General features: G+C 34.3%; 1 non-coding gene across 1 annotated transcript; it reads left to right on the top strand.

The window, feature by feature from the left end:
* Window positions 1–2,480: 2,480 nt before the first annotated feature.
* TRNAK-CUU (transfer RNA lysine (anticodon CUU)) lies at window positions 2,481–2,553 on the top strand. Its single transcript has one exon. It is a non-coding gene; the product is annotated as a tRNA-Lys (tRNA).
* The last annotated feature ends 5,316 nt before the right edge of the window (window positions 2,554–7,869 follow it).

Below are 7,869 nucleotides of genomic sequence, written 5' to 3'. Positions count from 1 at the left end.
TATATGACAAACATATGAAGACACAGAAAGGTGGAGAGAGGAAGGCAGAATAGTTAGGGTTCTCAGGACAACATGATGGTGAATTCCTTGGTCTTTCTTCTTGTCTTATATCTCCCAGACTGGATGCTGGAAAAGCAGATGATCTTGTTCAGAAAAGTCACTAATAGGAACAAAAGCAACAATAAACTAGAAGGAGGAGAGCCTTAATTCCAGAGTGCTATAGTATATTATTTAAAATGTGAAGATTTAACAAATCAACCCAATCCAAAAATGGGCAGAAGACCTAAATAGACATTTCTCCAAAGAAGATATACAGATTGCCAACAAACACATGAAAGGAGGCTCAACATCACTAATCATTTGAGAAATTAAATCAAAACTACAATGAGGTATCACCTCACACTGGTCAGAACGGCCATCATCAAAAATTTATAAACAATAAATGTTGGAGAGGGTGTGGAAAAAAGGGAACCCTCTTGCACTGTTGGTGGGAATGTAAACTGATACAGCCACTATGGAGAACAGTATGGTGGTGCCTTAAAAACTAAAAATAGAATTACCATACAACCCAGCAATCCCACTAATGGGCATATACCCTGAGAAAACCATAATTCAAAAAGAGTCATGCACCACAATGTTCATTGCAACTCTATTTACAATAGCCAGGACATGGAAGCAACCTAAGTGTCCATCGACAAATGAATGGATAAAGAAGCTGTGGCACATATATACAATGGAATATTACTCAGCCCTAAAAAGAAATGAAATTGAGTTATATGTAATGAGGTGGATGGACCTAGAGACTTTCATACAGAGTGAAGTAAGTCAGAATGAGAAAAACAAATACTGTATGCTAACACATATATACGGAATCTAAAAAAAAAGAAAGGTTCTGATGAACCTAGGGGCAGGACAGGAATAAAGACATAGACATAGAGAATGGACTTGAAGACACAGAGAGGGGGAAGTGCAAGCTAGGATGAAGTGAGAGAGTGGCATGGACATATATACACTACCAAATGTAAAATAGATAGTAGGAAGCAGCAGCATAGCACAGGGAGATCAGCTTGGTGCTTTGTGTCCACCTAGAGGGGTGAGTTAGGGAGGGTGGGAGGGAGATGCAAGTGGGAGGAGATATGAGTATATATGTATATATAGATGATTCACTTTGTTATATAGCAGAAACTAACACACTATTGTAAAGCAATTATACTCCAATAAAGATGTTAAAAATATATAAATAAAATATGAAGGTTTTCAGCAATAATTAGGAGATATTCAAAATATCAAAAAAGTATGGCTTACAAACAAGAAAAAAGCAGTTTAATACAAACTGTACCTGAGGAAGCCCAGACATGAGTTACATTAGACATAAAATTTAAATCAGCTATTTCAAGCATGCTCAAAGAGTTAAAGAAAACTATGTCTGGAGAATTAAAGGAAAGGATGAAAATAGTGTCTCACCGAGTAGAGAATATCAATAGACAGAAGCTATAATGAAAACCGAATAGAAATTCTGCAGCTAAAAAGCACAATAAATGAAATTTTAAAAAAATTTACTAGAACTGAGCAAGAGGAAATCTGAACTGGCAGAAGAAAGAGTCAGCAAACTGAAATATAACGCAATAGAAATTTTACCACCCAAAGAGCAGAGAGACAAAGGAATAGACAATAAGTGAACAGTGCCTCAGAAAAATATAAGAGACAATTAAGCATATCAACATAAGTATAATGGGAGTTTCAGAAAGAGAGGAGAGTGAAAGGGAACAGAAAAAATATCCAAAGAAATAATGACTGAAAACTTCCAATCTTCAGCTCTGATGAAAAATATTTAAATACATGTCTAAGAAGTTCAAAAAACTCCTACTAAGATCCAGATCCCAGATGCCATGGTGAAAACATTGAAAGACAAAGGCAAAGAGAGATTCTTGAAAGCAGCAAGAGAAAAGTGGCTATGTACAGGGAATCTTCAATAACATTTGCAGCTGATTCTATTGCACCAGAATAAAGAATAAGAACAGCACAATCATCTCAATAGATGAAAACCATTTAACAGGACCCAAACCCTTTTATGATAAAAAAAAATTCAACTAACTAGGGTTAGAAGGGAACTTCCTCAACTTAACAAAGTCTATGAAAAATACACAGCTAACATCATCGGAAGGAAAAAAGACTAAAACTTTGACCTAAGTTCATGCAGAAAATAAAGATGTTTGTTATTACCACTTCTATTCAATATTGTCTTGGAAGTTCCATCCAGGGTAAAGGGAAAAAAAGAAAGCTAAAAGCCATTCAGAGTGGAAAGAAGAAGTAAATCTATCTCCATTTCTAGATGAATTGATCTTGTATACAGAAAAGCCTAAGGCATCCACAAAATTACAATTAAAACTAATAAATGAATTCAGAAAGGTGCAGGATATAAGTCAGCATACAAAAGTCAATTGTATATCAATATACTAGAAATGAACAATGCAGGGATTGCCTGCCTAGCTCAGTTGGTAGAGCATGAGACTCTTAATCTCAGGGTCGTGGGTTCGAGCCCCACATTGGGTGAATACTCTTTAGAAATGAACAATGCAAAAGTAAAACCTTGAAAAGAATTCTATTTATATTAGCATTAAAAAAAGAAATAATTAGATATCAATTTAACAAAGAAAGTTCAAGACATACACTGGATACTCTAAAGCGCTGTTGAAAGTAAAGTAATGAAAGAAAACTAAAATAAATAGAAAAACATTAATCTCTGAATCAGTATATTTAATACTGCTAGGATGGCCATACTCCACAAACCCATGTACAAATTCAGTGCAAGCCATCCCTATCGGAATCCCAGCTGCATTTTTTTTCAGTAATTGGGAAGCTGATCTTAAAATTGAAGGGACCCATCTTTGCTCCCCCTAAAACACTTCTTGAAAAGGGAGGACAAAATTGGAGTACTCTTACTTCCTGATTTACAAACTCACTACAACGCTACAGTAATACAAACAGTGTGTGTTAGAATAAGGATAGATATATAAATGGAAGAAATAGAATTGGAAGCAAATAAACCCTTACATTTATGGTGAATTAATTTTGGACATAGGTGCCAAGATAATTCAATGTAGGAGTAAATCGTCTTCAACAGATAGTGTTGATACAACACTTACATATTGATACATGTAAGTGAATAAAGTTGGATGCCTATCTCATATCACATACAAAACTAATACTAAATGGACCATAGACCTAAATGAATGAGTGAAAACTATACAATGCTTAGCATAAAATATGAGTAAATCTTTGCAATCTTGGAAAGTCAATAGTTTCATAGCTAAAACACGAGAAGTAAAAGTGACAACAACAAAAAATTAAGTAATTGAACTTCATCAAAATTAAAAACTGTGCTTCAAAGACATCACAAAAGAGAGAAAATAATCAATGGAATGGGAAAAATATTTGAAAATGATATATATGATAAGGGACTTATATTAAAAAAATAAAGAACTTACAAGTCACCAATAAAAGGACAAATAAGAAAATTTAAAACTGGACAAAGAGTTTGAATAAAACTTTCTCCCAAAAGATTATTTAAATCATCAAGTGCATGAAAATACTGTATGAAAATTCAATTAATCCTCAACATTAATAGTCATTAGGGAAATAACAAATCAAAGTCACAATAAGACAATACTTTACATTTAATAAGATAACTATATAAAAAGAGAAAAAATAACAAATGTTAGCATGGTTGTGGAGAAATTGGTACTCCTTTACATTGTTGGTGGGGTTTTAAAATTATGCAGCTGCTCTTGAAAACAAGTTGACAGTTTCTCAAAATGTTAGACATTGAGTTAACCATATGATGCAGCAATCTGCTTCTAAGTATATAAACAAAACTATGATCTTGTGTATACTGCCTCTATTTCTTAATAGAGTGTTGCTGTGAAATCCAAATTTTATGGCTTGATGGGTCAGACAACTTCCCTTCATGATGAGCACTGAAATCACATGTTAATTTAGTGGCCCATGTAAAATTTCAATCACTGCTAATGACCAATAGCAAGTCAGAAGCTGTTTCTCAAAGTTAAAAATTGATATCTGCAGCAGATGGCAGGTCTTTGGTGTAACTTCTAAGGGTCTTCCCTGTGATTCAACTATAATGTCCTATAAAAGACTCCAAACATCTCTATCTGCCATAGACACTTTGGATCTAGTGGATTATATAGCCCTAAGTGTCAGAATAGCATTTACAGTGGCCTGGACTTGCAGAGCCTTCTCTTGTTCTGGGTTCCATTCAAAACCAGCAGCCTTGTGAATCACTTGGTACATGGGCTGGAAGAGCACGCTCACCCAAATGAAAAATATGTTGCCTCCCAAATCCAAAGAGGTCCACTAAGTATGGTGCCTCTTTTTGAGTTGCAGGAAGAACTACATGCAACAACTTTCACCTTGGAAGGCATGTTTTGACATGGTCCAGACCATCAAAGCCCTAGAGATATTATAGACATAAAATCTCTCTGAATTTTTATCAGGGACATTTTTATCACACTCTCTGACACACGTGTCTTACCAAAGTTTAGAGAAGTTGTTATTTCTTGCTCACCATATCTAGAATAGTGAATAATATCCTTAATGTAATGAACCAGTATGATGTCTTGTAGAAGGGAAAGGTGATTAAGATCCTTGTGGACTAAATTATAAGTCTAGAGAGTTGCTATATCCCTGAAATAGGAAAGTAAGGTGAATTGTTGACCTTGCAAGGTGAAAGAAAACTGCTCCCAGGTTTGTTTTTTTTTTCAACATCTTTATTGGAGTATAATTGTTTTGCAATCCCAGGTCTATTTATCAGGTATTATGAACAAAAAGCTTTGCCAGATTAATAGCTGAATACTGGGTACCAGGGGATGTGTTAATTTTCTCAAGCATCAAAACCACATCTAGAACTGCAGCTGTAATTGGAGTCACAACCTGGTTAAGTTTACAATAATTCCCTGTAATTCTTCAAAATCTATATATTTTCTTCATAAGACAAATCGAGTTGAATGGGAATGTGGTGGGAATTACCACACTGCATCCTTCAAGTCCTTGATGGTAGCACTAATCTCTGCAGTCCCTCCAGGAATGCAGTATTGATTTTAGGTTACAATTTTTCTAAGTAGAGGCAGTTTTTGTGTTTTTCACTTGGCCTTTCCTAGCATAATAGCCCTCACTCCACATTTTAGGGAATCAATGTGGGGATTCTGCCAGTTGTAGAGTATGCCTGTTACAACCATGTATTCAGGACCTAGTGAAATAACCACAAGATAGAATTATGGACTCAGGTTCAAAATCCGTAGGACAAGCCATCAAGAAGGGCAGCCTGGAAACTCTCACACAATAGCTGATGCTGCAGTCTACAGCTAGAATTTCTTCTTCCTCAGGCAAACCTCAGTTCTGCTCTTAAGGCCTTTCAAATGATTGTATCAGGTTTACTCAGATTATTGATAATCTCCTCTACCTAAAATCATATACCATATCCTGGGCAAAAAGCACATCCCAAGAATTGCTATCATGAAGAATCTGATCTCTAAACCTATGCAATCGAACTAGAAATTAAAAGCAGAAAGGTAGGGACTTCCCTAGTGGCACAGTGGTTAAGGATCCTCCTACCAATGCAGGGGACATGGTTCGATCCCTGGTCCGAGAAGATCCCACATGCTGCGAAGCAACTAGGCCTGGCTGCCACAACTACTGAGCCTTCACTCTGGAGTCTGTGAGTCACAACTACTGAGCCCACGTGCTACAACTGTTGAAGCCCTTATGCCTAGAACCCATGCTCTGCAACAGAGAAGCCACCGCAATGAGAAGCCCACACACTGCAACGAAGAGTAACTCCTGCTTGCTGCAACTAGAGAAAGCCCTCACACAGCAATGAAAACCCAACACAGCCATAAATTAATTAATTAATTAATTTAAAAAAAAAGAATTTCAGGGGATTAAAACCTGTTCAGATAAACAACCACCACCCAGCTACTCTGGAACTTCTCTCTGCTAGAAGTAGTGTATTCATTTCCTAGGGCTGCCTTAAAAAAAAAAAAGGCAGAAAGGTAATAGGAAATTCTTCAAATACATTGTAATTAAACACGACACTTCTAAATGATCCATGGGTAAAAGAAGACACCTCAAGAGAATGAAAAAAATACATTGAATTTAAGATGAAAATAAAACATATTCAAATTTGGGGGATACAACTAATGCAGTGCTAAGAGGGAAATTTATAGCATTAAATGCTTATATTAGGAGAGAGAAAAAGTCTCAAATCAATAACCTAAGTACTTACCTCAAGAATCCAGTTAAAAAAGAACAAAATAACTCCCAATCAGAAACAAATAAATAAATAAAAATTTGAACAGAAACCCAAATAGAGAAAAATCAATAAAACAGGATGTGTTCTGTTTTATCAATTATCAATTGATATAATCTACCATATTAATACATTAAAAGAAGATAAATCACATGATTATATTAACTAATGCAGAAAAGGCATTTGACAAGACTCAGTATTCATTTATGATAGAACTCCCAGAAAAATAGGAAGAGGGGGAATTGCCTCAACTTTATAAAGAATATCCACAGGTAGCATTATATTTACAGTAAAACACTAATGCTTTGCTCCTAATATTAGAAACAAGGCAAGGGATGTCTGTTCTTACTACTATTACTCAACATACTGCTGGAAATTTTAGCCATTGTAATACAGGAAAGGAAAAAAATGCACATAGTTTGGGAAGGAAAAAATAAAATTACCTAATAATTTTCTACATAGAAAATCATAAGTAATCTACCAAATAAATGATAGTCCTAGAATTAATAAGTTCAGCAACTTTGCAAAATATAAGATAAACACACAGAAAATCAACTGTGTTTCTATATACTATCAATGAATATGTGGACACAGAATTTAAAAAACAATAACTATTTACAACTGGAAATTTTAGTTATTAAATATGATTTACTTTGGTGTGAATCTAACAAAACATGTATAGAACTTATATGTTGAAAACTATACAATGATGATGAAAAAAATCAAAGGTCAGAATGAATAAAGAGGCATATCATGTTCATTCATTAGAAAACTCAACATAAGACAGATGTCAATTATTCTCAAATTGAAACATGGGTTTTATAAAGTTCTTACCAAAATCCCAGCAAGATTATATTTTTTATAGATATAGACAGGACTAACAATTTTATGGTACAGCAAAAGAACTAGAATAGCTAAAATTATTATTAAAAAAGAAGAATAAATTGTAAGAAATCAATCTACCTGATATCAAGACATTATATAGCTATAGTAAACAAGACTATAATGGAAAGATAGATATGGATCAATAAATCATACAAAATAATCAAGAAATAGATCCACAGAAATAAGGCCAACTAATTTTGACAAGTGTGAAAAAGAAATTCAATGGAGAAAAGATAACCATTTCAACAAATGGTACCAGATTAATTGCATATCCATAAATCACAAAAAAGAGCTTCAACCCAAGACTAATATATATATATATATATATGTATATATATATATATATATGTATATATATATATGTAAAATTATTATTGGGGTATAGTTGTTTTACAATGTTGTGTTAGTTTCTACAGTACAGCACAGTGAAATAGAGTCAATATGTCAATCTCCCAATTCATTCCACCCTCCCTTTCCCCCCTTGGTTTCCATATATTTGTTCTCTACATCTGTGTCTCTTTTTCTGCCTTGCAAACTTGTTTATCTGTACCATTTTTCTAGATTCCACAAATATGCATTAGTATACGATATTTGTTTTTCTCTTTCTGACTTACTTCACTCTGTATGACAGTCTCTAGGTCCATCCATGTCTCTACAAATGA

Source organism: Lagenorhynchus albirostris, chromosome 1 (genome assembly GCF_949774975.1).
Source record: "Lagenorhynchus albirostris chromosome 1, mLagAlb1.1, whole genome shotgun sequence".
Lineage (NCBI taxonomy): Eukaryota > Metazoa > Chordata > Mammalia > Artiodactyla > Delphinidae > Lagenorhynchus > Lagenorhynchus albirostris.
This window is presented reverse-complemented; position numbering and strand designations above follow the sequence as displayed.